Genomic DNA, 14,808 nt, shown 5'->3' with positions numbered 1-14,808 from the left:
AACAAACAGTTGCACTGTCATCAACCGAAGCAGAGTATAAAGTTGTTTGTGTAGCAGCCTGTGAAGCTGTGTGGCTACGATGCATCTTGATTGATATAGGTATTCCTTTGACTGAGTCAACTACCTTAAATTATGACAATCAAAGTTGCATAGTTATGGTGAAGAACCCAGTGTTCCATGCTAGAACTAAACACATAGAGATTCAGTATCACTATGTAAGAGAACTGATTGAAGAGAAGACCATATACATGGAGTACTGCCCTACAGAAGACAACCATACGGACATTTTTACCAAAGCACTAGGGAGTGCTCAGATGAACAAGCATCTTCGCGGCTTGGGCGTTGGCCCAAGAACATGTCCAACAGAGGTGAACATTGAGGGGGGGTGTTAGTGTATCAATGCCCACCTCTCTCAAGTTACCGTTAATGTAATGTATTCACTGGCCCCCAAGTATGAGGAGCGCCAATGTCGATAGTGAGTAATTAGTTAACGGTTCCAGCTTAGACGCTGATGAGGTCAAATTGTGACCGCAATGGTTACTTGTGAAGAAACTGTAAAACAGATAGTAGGGTTCGGGGCGTCAGCCCCGACGGGGGTCTAAGGGGGCTGACCCCACAGTATGCACGTGTCACGATTGCATCACCAAGTGCCAACGTGGAGGACAACAGGATGGCTTTCTCTGCAAGCTTCCTAGATGGCTTGCTCTACAAGCTTCCTAGATGGCTTGCTCTACAAGCTTCCTAGATGGTGTGCTCTACAAGGTTCCTAGATGGTTTTCTCTACAAGCTTCCTAGATGGCTTGCTCTACAAGCTTCCTAGATGAAAAACACTTATAAATAGAGGTGTTCTTCAGCTGCATTGGTATCCAGAAAATGAGAGCTATTCCTTCTTCATTACTCTGTTTTATTGTTTAGTTTCTTCTTGTAATTTCTGTTCAGTCCAGAAACCATTGAAGCTCTTCTAGAGCGTATGGTGGGACAAAGTTTCTTATCGTATTTGTAATAGATCAGTGTTGGCTTTCTTCTTGATTATTGTTTAGATGTTCCTAGGTTGAGCTTACTCTGTTTTACAGGGCCTTCCTTGGTCGTGTGGGCTTGAGCCCATCTTCCAATAGTTTGAAATAATCTTCACTCAATTTCAAAGGAGAAAAAGTAGCCTAACTATGGGTCACATAGTCTACTCACTTTCTAAGGGTGGCTCCAAAAATACCTCTTGGATGAATAATAGACTTGACTCATACTAGATATTGGGCACACTCTTAGCCTCTATAGGTAGTGGGTCTATAGGCATTGCTCAAAAGTGATTTTAATAGATAATAAGAGGGTAATGGGGAATCACCGGAAGATAATATGTTGGGGCCACCACGTGCTTTAATTTCTTTATCAGAATAACCAATGGTGACAATAGTCCGCAACTAAGAAGTCCTTCAACAATAATGTCTCAGTGAGAGAGACACAATAGCAACAACAGAAATGGGCATGGGCCCAAATAACACATACCAAATAATGAAAGTCTTTAATAAGGACACATGAAACAATTTGTAGAAAGTTCATCCTTTAATAAGGAATCGAGTAATAACCTGCCAAAATTCAAGATAATAATCAATTCAAAGCCAAGGAACCAAGTCAGACTGAGGCAAGCGAACGAGTCAAGCTGTGTCATGGGAGGAATTAGTATAGAACTCAGGACCCAGACCCGTATAATAGAGGCAAGGAGCAAATGAGTTGAGTTAAGTAGACCCAGACCTAGTTGACTAGAACTGAGTTAAGATGAAACCTGACCGAGTTTACCCGACTCGCTAGGTTAACTCAAGTAGAACAGAGTCAGTCTGGTCGCCCACTCGCTAGGTTAACATGGGAAAAATAGAACAAAATCGCTAGGTTGACTCGACAGATTAAATGAAGCAAAAATAGTGTCTTCGTCTTCCCCGCAATCCTGGCTTCCGAACCAAGTGAAACACCAAGTTGATTTGTCATCTAGAAACAAAAACACAGCGGTGAAACAACCACGAGACAAAACTTCCAACAATAAAATAACAAAGATAAAGCCAGATTAGTTTCCAAAAAACCAAAAGCAATGATCTAGCAGATAACGATGACAACTACAAAATTAAACTCCCGAAGATAGCCATAAATCCTGAAGAAGAAGAAAGAGAAATGTATCTTTGTCTTCCTAGCAATGTTTGTACGACGACAGAATCAGCAGAGATGCAACACGAAACTTCCTCTTGGGATGACAAAAAATAGGATTTATAGTGGAACTAGCGAAGAAAATTTTTTGAAACCAGTAACTTCATTGATTGAGCAGAGAACAAACAGGCTCGAAAAGACAATCTCTCAGATGATTGGAAGAGACGATCTCAGATGATTTTCTGAAAAATAGATCGAATCGAGAGCAATAAGGCTAGAAGAGACAATCACATAGCAATGACAACAAACTGAGTAATGGCGGTCCCATTACAGGATGGAAATGCTAGCAAATATTGGCGAACAATACCGTCAAGATGAGCAGATAATAGAAGCAATGGCAAGTTTGTCGACGAAGTTATTTGCAGAAGGAGAGATCACTCAGCGAGCAATCTCATCGTTTGTGACAGGTTCATCATGCTAGGTGGAGATGAGGACAGTGTGGACTCTGATGGGTACCATGGCCCTATTGCCGTTGCGTTATTCCACAGAGACCTGGGCGTTACCATCAGGACGAAGCCAAGAGCATGTGTCATTCTTGCTGACCTTGGTCAAGCGAGCATGAAGCTTGGTGGCAAGAACATGGTTGAGGGGCATCAGTGCAGGGGTCTCATCAATTGGATACCCAAATATGTTATCTTGGTCACCAACACCTATCTCCTTAGGGAGCTTAGTGAAGTGGTCGTAGACACCCTGTGCAATGTCAAGGCTCTGCTGGTCAATGTTAACGAGAACCTTGTGTTAGGAATTAGACGCCCAAATTCCAAACTAACGAAAGTAATAATAATAATCGTGACAAAAAGAAAAAGCAAGCACGAAAATACAACAACATTTATACAGGTTCACATCAAAGTGAGACTACGTCTTGTCTTTCGCCGTTGCAGTAATCCACTATAATGATGAAATAGTTTACAAGAGAAATCGCACACACTTACAGGTGTTTTCTCTAACCTCTCTCAGGCTGCACCTCCAACTCCTTGGTGAAGATAAAACCCTAATAGCGGCGCCCCTCAATTATAAAGAGAAAATTAGGGCAACCGCGATGCAAGAGTAAAATTCCCAAATTGCCCTTAATGAAACAACAATTAATATATTTTCCCAAAATTCTCCAATTAGATTACAAGTATAAAATTCCCAAACTACTTTTAATGATCCACATACCAACTCAGCATAGAGCATTGATTAGGCTCTACTACTTAACAATCTCCCACTTGGAGACTAATCCATCATCAATATCTCCTCTGTAGTGGCAACAACTTCTCAATCCTTAGAGAGAAGTCCAACTAAAGTTGCACACAACTTCAATTTCTCAATCGTAATAGTCTTTGTCAACATATCAGCCGGATTTTGACTTCCTTGAATCTTCTCAAATGCTCATGTATGTGCTTTGTTCTGGCATGATAAACAAGATTTTTTTCTAAATAAATAGCACTCTGACTGTCACAATACAACACATTCTTTCCATGTTTGACACCTAATTCTTCCCAAAGGACTGCAGCCATATCATCTCTTTGCTGGCTTGGGTCATGGCAACATATTCTACCTCAGTAGTGGAAAGAGCTACTATCTTCTACAACTTAGAGACCCAACTAACTGTTGTACCACACAATGTGTATACATATCGAGTCGTACTCTTCCTTCCATCAATGTCTTCATCCATGTCAACATCTACATAACCCTGTAATCCCAAGTTTGATTTTCTTAAATATAAGGTTGAGTTTACAGCGTCTCTCAAATACTTGAGAATCCACTTAAATGCTTCTCAATGTTTCTTACCCGAATTACTCATATATTTGCTCACAACTCCCACAACATAAGCTATGTCCGATCTAGTGCATACCATGGCATACATGAGACTACCAATAGAAGAAGCATAAGGCACATTGGCTATGTTGGCTCGCTCCTGCTTTGTAGAAGGTGACTGCTCCATAGATAGCCTAAAGTGACTAGCCAAAGGAGTACTCACTGGTTTTGCATCATTCATGTTGAATATGTTCAGTACATTCTTCACATATTCACTTGTGACAGTTTCAAGACATCAATGTCCCTAGTAATCCTCATCCCAAGGATTTGTTTTGGAGCACCCAAATCCTTCAATGCAAACTTCTTGGACAACTCCCTTTTCAACATATCTATTTCTTGTATCCAAGCACCTACTATCAATAGGTCATCAGCCTATAGCAGTAGAATGATATAGGAGTCTTCAAGCTTCTTCACATAATAACAATGATCGGCTTGGTGCCTCAAGAAACTATTACTACTCATAAAAGTGTCAAACTTCTAATACCATTGTATTGGAGCCTTTTTTAAGACCATACAAGGTCTTTTGAAGTTTGCACACCATTTTCTCACTTCCTTGTGCTTTTAAACCCCGTGGTTGCATCATGTAAATTTCTTCCTCCAAATCACAATGAAGAAAGGTTGTCTTTACATCTAACGGCTCTAAGTGAAAGTCTTCATTTTCCACTAGTCCAAGCATTATTCTAATAGTAGTCAATTTCACTACTGGAGAGAAAATTTTAATGTAGTCAATGCCTTATTTTTGTTGAAAGCCATTTTACCACTAGTCTTGCCTTGTAACACTTGTTGCCATCATGTTCGTCTTTTATTCGGTACACCCATTTATTCTGCAAAGCCTTCTTCTCTTTTGGTAACTCGGTCAACTACCATGTTTGATTGAATAACAGTGAATCCATCTCATCCTGCATGGCCAACTCCCACTTGATTTTCTTATCAACTTGCACGACTTCCTCATAACTCTCTGGTTCACTTTTATCAATCAACAAAATATAATTTAGTGTAGGGGAGTACCTCTGTGGTGGTCTGCTAGTTCTGGTAGATCTCCTCAGTTCAGTCACAGGATTGTTCTGATTTACTTATGGGGTTATATTTTCCTGGTCTTCCTAAGCAATATTCTCCCTCTCAATAACTGGAAGATCTCTCAACTGAATCACTTAAGACTTTTTGGCCTCATCACTTGTGCTCTCAGACTCTATTCTCAACATGTCTTTATACAGGGTACCTTCATTGAAGATAACGTCCTTGCTCCTGATAACCTTACGACTTTGGTCATCACAGAAGCGATAACCAAACTCAACACAACCATAGTCAATAAAGAAACATATCTTAAATTTAGTGTCATGTTTATTTTTAATAGTATAATCAGTAAGAATATAAGAAACACAACCAAAAACTTTCAAGAAAGAAAGGTTTACCTCCTGATATGAACCATGTCAACCTGTGATGAAACCTGATAATCTTCCCCAAGACCTTTCAAGTTTGGATGGAAACTGCAACCCGTTGCTTAGCAAAGCAAAAACCTTGGTATAGTGAAGACGCCACAAACAGAGGTGGAAATCCGTTTGATAAGTCGATTTTAACGCCACAAGAAAAATAACTCTCAATTATGAATAAAATCAAGGTCCCAAATCCATGTACAAGTCCTTTATTTATAATGGAGGACATGGTAGAATCTAGATAGAATAAACCTTTTCCCTAATTACGTTCAATTAAAGAAAACTACTTACAGTAACTTGATGTAAATAGAATTCTAATATAATGCAAACGAGATCTTCCAAGATATGTTGCCAACTCGTGGATCCCACCAGATCTTCTAACCAGCTGCCCTTCTAGGATAGATTGCCAACTCGTGGCTATCCTTGTGGGTCCCACGAAATCTCATGGTGGGTCCCACCAGCTTGTGCCTCCATGGTCGTGTTAAGCACCTAGCCAATACTACCCAAAAGACCGGCCTGTCAGGAGCGGAAGACATAAGTACTTAACCCAGGACCATAACATCACACCCACCATCGCAAGGCCGACGCCCACGGTGGCCTACACTAGAGACGGCCCATTTCTGACGACGGCCCACTCTAGCGACGGCCCTAAGGTGCGGGAACACACTCAGGTCACCTCTTCCGCTTATAGCGATGGCCCATGGTGCGGGAACACACTCCGGTCGCCCCTTCCGCTAGGTCGGTCCCTCCGCCCAGGGCTACACACCTCCACACGCAACTTGCAGCACACGGGAATCGAACCCGCGTCGTAGCGCTAGGTTCGATACCAAATGTTAAGCACTTAGCCAATACTACCCAAAAGATCAGCTTGTCAGGAGCGGAAGACATAGGTACTTAACCCAGGACCATAACAGGTCAGTCCCACATTGTAGTAGAGTAAATTTTGCCCATGTCTTCATGGTGGGTCCCACTAGTTTGTGCCTCCATGGTGGATCCCACAATATAACAGAGTAAAACCGACCTATGTGGGTGGGTCCCACAATATAACAACGTAAAACCAACTTTTGTTCACATCATTCCTCCCCTCTTGAGAAGGATTTGTCCTCAAATCCTCATCAGGGTTGACCTTACTCAATTGTTGCAGCCTCACTTCATCCTCATATACTTGTTTTGGTGTCATCAAAACTAGAGTGATTGTTTGCTGATTGTGCACGAATGAGTACATGTTGGTGAAGCTGCCATGCTGCACACATTTGTCAAATTGCCACATTCTCCCTAAGAAAAGATGTCCAGCTTCCATGGGTACCATATCGCACAATACCTTATCCTCATATTTATCAATTCGAAATGGTACCACAACCGTTTCATAACCCTTACTTCACCACTATCATTCAACCAATGCAACTTGTATGGACGAGGGTGCTTAAGAGTTGTGAACCCAATCTTTTCAATCATAAAATTACTAGCAACATTAGTGCAACTACCGCCATCGATAATAACACTACATACCTGTTCTTTCACGTGGTAGTGAGAGTGAAAGATATTCTCCCATTGTTCTTTGGAATCAATTTTACCATTTTCCTGGATCATTATAACTTGCTGGTTTGAACATTGGCTAGCTATGTGTCCTCTCCCCTGACATTTGAAACATTTAATCTCACTAGAACGAGTCAAAATAGGGGCTCAGTTACCTTGATAATCCATGGTAGTGGTGTCTATTTTGGTTTCGTGGTTGGCCTTGAAGGTAGATGAAGTTTCTTCTTTCTTTGGGTATCTTGACCTCCAAGGTGTTGTACTTGAATTTATGGAGCTGGTCTTGGCCGTAACCACCCCTCTTGAGTTGCCTCTCAACTTTGATTTCCATATGCACCAATTCCTCCAAATCCACATAATGGTGTCTCTCGATAGTGTTAGCAATCTCTCGGTTTAAACCATTCAAAAATCTGGCCATTGTCGCCTCTCGATCCTCCTTCACATTGGCTCTAATCATAGTCATCTTCATCTCTTTATAATAATCATTAATGCTTTGGTTACCTTGATAGAGACCTTGCAGCTTAAGGTATAGCTCCTGGTAGTAATGACTTGGCACATATCGTCGTCTCATCACTTTCTTCATCTCATCCCAATTTTTAATAGGACGTTCTCCATTCCACCTCCTGTTGATGCACAACTGGCCCCACCACACAATAGCATAATCAGTAAATTCAATTGCAGCGAGTTTTACCTTCTAGAATTCAGAATAGTCGTAACAATCAAAAACCAACTCCATCTTCTTTTCCCACTCGAGGTATGCTTCAGGATCACTTCTTCCTTGAAACACAAGAATTTTCATCTTGATACTTCCCAAGTTGTTATCTACCCGGTTCCTAGCTTCTCGATTTTGGTCATATCTCCTATGGTTGGCCATTGACATCCTACCATACTCCTTGAAATTATCAAATTTGCCCATATTCTCAACTTCCCTTCGGTACAACTTGTTCCTCCTTGGGATATTCGGAACAAATGATAGTTGTACCCGTTGTGCTCCCTTTTCTGCCCTATCCAACCTCCCATGTATATCTTTTAACTCTTCCCTCATCATCTGTCTCATCTCCTCCATTAATGCTTGCATTTGCAAATTTGGAACACTAGATGATGGAATCTCTTGATCATGCGACATGATTAAAAATCTGCAAATAACGTTAGAATAACATACAAAAGAAAATGGGTCAAGTACTCTTTTTTTTTACCCGAGTTGACTCACTAAATTGACCCGGTACGAGTTGGCCTGGGAGTACTCTTTTTTTTTTTTTTACCCGAGTTGCTCTGATCCGAGTTGGCCTGGGTTGACTCGGTTCAGTGGCCTCGGTCTAGCGTGAAACCCAGCTCACTTAGTTGAAGAGGCACGACCAGGCGCTGATTAAAATTTTCCTAACTTGGAAAAATTTTAATCGGCAACCTCTTCCTTCTGCCGATTCCAAACTAATCAATAAATTCAATTGCAGCGAGTTTTACCTTCTTGAATTTGGAATAGTCGTGACAATCAAAAACAAACTCCATCTTCTTTTCCCACTCGAGTTATGCTTCAGGAACACTTCTTCCTTGAAACACAAGAATTTTCATCTTGATACTTCCCAAGTTGTTATCTACCCGGTTCCTAGCTTCTCGATTTTGGTCATATCTCCTACGGCTGGCCATTGACATCCTATCATACTCCTTGAAATCGTCAAATTTTCCCATATCCTCAACTTCCCTTCGGTACAACTTGTTCCTCCATGGGATATTCAGAACAAATGATAGTTGTACCCGTTGTGCTCCCTTTTCTGCCCTATCCAACCTCCCATGTATATCTTTTAACTCCTCCCTCATCATTTGTCTCATTTCCTCCATTAATGCTTGCATTTGCAAATTTAGAACACTAGATGATGGAATCTCTTGATCATGCGACATGATTAAAAATCTGCAAACAACGTTAGAATAACATACAAAAGAAAATGGGTCAAGTACTCTTTTTGTTTTTACCCGAGTTGACTCACTAAATTGACCCGATACGAGTTGGCCAAGGAGTACTCTCTTTTTTTTTTTTACCCGAGTTGACCCGGTCCGAGTTGGCCTGGGTTGACTCGGTTCAGTTGCCTCGGTCTAGCGCGAAACTCGGCTCACTGAGTTGAAGAGGTACGACCAGGCGCTGATTAAAATTTTCCTAACTTAGGAAAAATTTTAATCGGCAACCTTCTTCCTTCTGCCAATCCCGAACTAATCAGTAAATTCAAATGCAGCAAGTTTTACCTTCTTGAATTCGGAGTAGTCGTGACAATCCAAAACCAACTCCATCTTCTTTTCCCACTCGAGGTATGCTTCAGGATTACTTCTTCCTTGAAACACAAGAATTTTCATCTTGATACTTCCCAAGTTGTTATCTACCCGGTTCCTAGCTTCTCGATTTTGGTCATATCTCCTATGGCTGGCCATTGACATCCTATCATACTCCTTGAAATCGTCAAATTTGCCCATATCCTCAACTTCCCTTCGGTACAACTTGTTCCTCCTTGGGATATTCAGAACAAATGATATTTGTACCCGTTGTGCTCCCTTTTCTGCCCTATCCAACCTCCCATGTATATCTTTTAACTCCTCCCTCATCATCTGTCTCATCTCCTCCATTAATGCTTGCATTTGCAAATTCAGAACACTAGATGATGGAATCTCTTGATCATGCGACATGATTAAAAATCTGCAAACAACGTTAGAAAAACATACAAAAGAAAATGGGTCAAGTACTCTTTTTGTTTTTACCCGAGTTGACTCACAGAATTGACCCGGTACGAGTTGGCCAGGGAGTACTCTCTTTTTTTTTTCTACCCGAGTTGACCCGGTCCGAGTTGGCCTGGGTTGACTCGGTTCAGTTGCCTCGGTCTAGCGCGAAACTCGGCTCACTGAGTTGAAGAGGCACGACCAGGCACTGATTAAAATTTTAATCGGCAACCTTCTTCCTTCTGCTGATCCCGAATAGTGTGGGCGTCACTAACTTTGGAAAAATTTTAATTGGCAACCTTCTTCCTTCCGCCGATCCCGAACAGTGCGGGCGTCGATAAGTTCAGAATCCTTGTCAACAACTGATCCTGCCCTCATGGCACCGAATATGGCGGTCGTCTTTTTTTTATTTTTCTTTTTTTTTCTCACGACACCGAACAGAGTTGTCTTCGCCTTCTGTTGAAACCGGTGAGCTAAAAGGCTCGAACCTGTTAGGAAAGCAACCGTACGGAGCTTATACAAGGACTGGCCCAATTGATATAAACAAATATTTCAACACTCCCCCGCACGGGGAAAACCCATGGACAAATTCATTAGAAAAACCCAGAACCCGTGGACAAATTCACCGGAAAAACCCGGGACAAATTTGGTGGGAGCGGGACTCGAACACGGGACCAACCTGCTCTGATACCATGTTGAAACCAGTGCACTAAAAGGCTCGAACCTGTTAGGAAAGAAACCGCACAAATCTTATACAAGGACTGGCCTGGTCGAGACAAACAATATTTCAACACCTTCCTCATGGCACCAAACAGTGCGGAAGACGGTCTTCACCTTCCTCACGGCACCGAACAGTGCGGAAGACGGTCTTCATCTTCCTCACGGCACTAAAACCATAGCTGAAGATTAGCGACGGAAACTAGTGATTTTCAGAGGATAAAGGAATGTCAGACTGGCTTCCCAAAAGCTCGATGATAATCTGACGGGTTCAGAGGCCGTCGTCTTCATCGGCGTAATTTTTTTTTTTCGTCTTCTTCGACAACGGCGCCAAACAGAGCTTCTCCTTCACCGGTGATGGAGTCGAGAAGGCTTCTCCTTCTTCAGAAACGGCACAAACAGAGACGCAAAACTCCTTCTCCTTCGTTTTCTCGAGACTACAATGATGTCTCTCTTTTTTTTTTTCTGCGGCAACAGCGCAGAAGAACCTCCTTCTTCGGCGACGGCACGAATAGAGAAACAATCATTTTTTTTCTCCTTTTCCTTCTCGGCCAAGGCTAAATCAATCATTCTTCTTCTTCTTCTTCTTATTTTTTTTCTCCTTCCCCACTAAAACAGTTGTTCTTCTTCTTCTTCTTCTTTTTTTAGAATTTCTTTTTCTTTTTTCTCCTTCTCGGCAACGGCTAAATCAATCGTTTGCCTTTTTTTTGAATTTTTTTTCTGAATTTTTTTTTTGTTGTCAAAGAAGAAGAAAAAACAAAAAAGGATAGGAAAACTTAATTAACCAAAACTCTGATACCAACTGATACGAACCACGTCAACCTGTGACGAAACCCGATACCAAATCTGGTAATCGTCCCAAAGACCTTTCAAGTCTGGATGGAAACCACGACCCATTGCTTAGCAAAGCAAGAACCTTGGTATAGTGAAGATGCCACAAACGGGGATGGAAATCCGTTTGATAAGTCAATTTGAACGCCACAGGAAAACCCTGATAAGTTCAAAAAGTTCCTCAAGAACTCAAGAAGAATAACTCTAATTATGAATAAAATCAAAGGTCCCAAATCCATGTACAAGTCCTCTATTTATAATGGAGGATGTGGTAGAATCTAGATAGAATAAACCTTTTCCCTAATTACATTCAATTAAAGAAAACTACTTACGGTAACTTGATGTAAATAGAATCCTAATATAATGCAAACGAAATCTTCCAAGATATGTTACCAATTAGTGGATATCCTTGTGGATCCCACAAGATCTTTTAACCACTTGCCCTTCTAGGATAGATTGCCAACTTGTGGTTATCCTTGTAGGTCCCACAAAATTTCATGGTGGGTCCCACCAGCTTGTGCCTCCGTGGTCGGTCCCACATTGTCGTAGAGTAAATCTTGCCCATGTCTTCATGGTGGGTCCCACTCGCTTGTGCCTCCATGGTGGGTCCTATAATATAACAGAGTAAGACCAACCTATGTTGGTGGGTCCCACTAGCTTGTGACTCAATGGTGGATCTCACAATATAACAGCGTAAAACCAACCTTTGTTCGCACACCTCCTTGCCACTCCAGACCTCTTCTAGTATTTTGAAATCTAATGGTGTTGAGGGCCCTCTATTGATCAAATAGGTAGTGGTGCTAATACCTCAGACCATAACATCTTTGGCAATCCCGCATGTAATCTCATGTTCCTAGCACGCTCGTTCAAAGTTTTGTTCATCTGCTCAGCCACACCATTCTGTTGAGTTTTTTTAGGAATGGTCTTCTTCTTCTTGATTCCATTATCAGCACAATACCACTTGAAATCATCATCTATGTATTCTCCCCCATTATCTGACTACAAACACTTCACCTTCAAATTTGTCTCATTTTCAACCATTGTTCTCCATCTCTTGAAGGTATCAAAGACATCAGATTTTTTTTTAGGAAATAAACCAACTCCAATTTTGTTGTCTTTTGCTCCTTTCCAGCCTTAGAAAAGCTAACCCTTTTCTGCTTACCAAAAGTACAGCCTTCACACAAACTGTTGTTTATAGTTTTCAAACTTGGTAGCTTCCCTTTGGACTAAAGCACTTTCATTCTCTTCTCACTCACGTGACAAAGCCTATAATGGCACAAGTTAGAATCAGTAACAACATCAGAAATTACAATTGTGTCTCTGCAACTGGAAGTGATATAAAGACTTCCAGTTTTAAGTCCTCGTGCAACAACCATGGCTTCTATTGTGACTTTCCAAGCAACATCATTAAAAGTCACATTATAACCTTAATCATCAAGCTGCTCTATTGAGATCAAATTACGCATCAATTTTGGTACATATCTCACTTTTTGAATTTTCTACACTAACCCGTTTGACATCCTCAAACTGACATTACCAATACCGACAATATCCAAAGGTTCTCCATCAACAAGGTACACCTTCCCGTGATCTCCAACAACATAATTTTCCATGATCTCACAATATGCGGTGGTGTGAAAAGAAGCTCCTGAATCTAACACCCAAGTATCAATAGGACAATCAACCAACAAGAGTAAAGCAACTTGTACCTCTTTAGTCACCACATTTGCAGCATTGTTTTTCTTTTCATCCTTCTTCGGTGCTCTGCAATTCTTCTTTATGTGACCAGACTTGCCACAATTCCAACACTCCACATTCCTTCCGAATTTGGACTTGCTTCTTCCATTCCTTAACTTCCCTTTACCATTGCTTTTGTTGGAATTCCTCTCGAGGTTCATGCTCTTAGTATCGACATGTAGGGCAGAATTAGATGTCGACGATTATCCGAAGTCCTTTCTATGAACTACCTCCGCAAGTATAGTATCCCAAACATCATTAAAAATCAACTTCCCAATGCTTACAAAGTTGATGAACACAACCCTCATAGGCTCCCAACAATTTGGCAAAGATGCCAAAAGAATTAAAGCACAAAGCTCATCATCAAATTTATTCTAAACCGATGTCAATTTATTGACAATCGTGCTAAACTCATTCAAATGAGATGCCACTGATGTATTTTTTGTCATCTTTAAATTGAAGAGTTTTTTCATGAGATGTACCTTATTATTTACAAAAGGCTTTTCATTCATGTCAAACAAAATCTTCATTATCCCCGTTGTGGTTTTCTCCAACATCACGTTATGAGCAACGTTCTTCGACAGTGTTAACCGAACTACTCCCAACACCTGTCTATCAAGAATATTTCACTCATCATCTTTCATACCTTCTGGTTTCATATCCAGAAGTGGTGTGTGCAACTTTTTGCTGTAAAGATAATCTTCAATTTGCATTCTCCAAAACACAAAATCCATACCATCGAACTTGTTGATTCCTAATGCCAATCCTTCTCTACCAATCATTGCTCTCAATCATGAACCAAAGCTCTGATACCATTTGTTAGGAATTAGACATTCTAATTCCAAACTAATGAAAGCAACAATAATAATCGTAGAAAAAAGGAAAAGAGAGCACGAAAATACAACAAGATTTATACAAGTTTGCCACAAGGTGAGACTTCATCCTATCTTCTACCACTGCAGTAATCTACTATAAACATGAAATAGTTTACAAGAAAAATTGCATACACTTATAGGTGTTTTCTCAAACCTGTCTCGAGCTACAACTCCAGCTCCTTCTCAGCGATGATAACACCCTAATAGTGGCGCCCCTCAATTATAAAGAGAAAATTAGGGCAACCGCGATACAAGAGTAAAATTCTCAAACTACTCTTAATGAAACAACAATTAATATATTTTTCCAAAATTCCCCAACTTGATTGCAAATGTGAAATCTCCAAATTACCCTTAATAATCCGCATACCAACTCAGCATAGGGTGTTGATTAGGTTCCACAACTTAACACCTTGAAGTTGTCAACGTCAAGGCCAACATCATCACAAACGAAAACAATGGACCAGCAAGTGTCACGGGCTATCTTCTCATAATCAACATTAGCCTTTCTAGTGATATCACCAAAGACCTTGACCATGTTGATCTTAGTACAGGTCTCATAAGTGACCATGCTATTTGGGTCATGGGCGAGGCAGGCATCAAGGAATGCATCCTAGATCTGATCACAGAGCTTGTCAGGGTGACCCTAGTTAATGAATTCATACATGAATAGGAAAGTTTTCATTTCTCTTACTAAAAAATTGTAACATTGACCTTCGCCGTTATTTTAGCAAAACTGATACCAAATAGTAAGAAAGGTCTATGTTGCTTTCCTCTAGTGGTTCTCTTCCCAGTAAGAGTGGTGACATTCAAAGTGATCTAAAGGTGTCAAATTCATCATGGTAGATGTCTGTAACAAAAAAAAATGAAAAAATGCATAGCTACGAGTTCTGAAAATCAATGCTCTGATACTGTTGATTTTCAAGACTTCATGAATGACACCATGAACAAAAGGAGAGAAGGCATGTTGGAGAGAAAATAGGATGAAGAATGAG

The 14,808-nt window shown here is 40.8% G+C and overlaps 1 pseudogene; it reads right to left on the bottom strand.

Moving 5' to 3' along the window:
• Positions 1-2,568: 2,568 nt before the first annotated feature.
• On the bottom strand, positions 2,569-14,498 carry LOC137935001 (S-adenosylmethionine synthase-like; annotated as a pseudogene).
• Between the last annotated feature and the right edge of the window lie 310 nt (positions 14,499-14,808).

This window comes from Aristolochia californica, unplaced genomic scaffold (genome assembly GCF_029961685.1).
Source record: "Aristolochia californica isolate CCGP_79_NKW_82.1479 unplaced genomic scaffold, dmAriCali1.0.hap1 SCAF_6, whole genome shotgun sequence".
NCBI lineage: Eukaryota > Viridiplantae > Streptophyta > Magnoliopsida > Piperales > Aristolochiaceae > Aristolochia > Aristolochia californica.
Note: the sequence above shows the minus strand (reverse complement) of the source record. Positions and strands in the feature narration are given on the sequence as shown.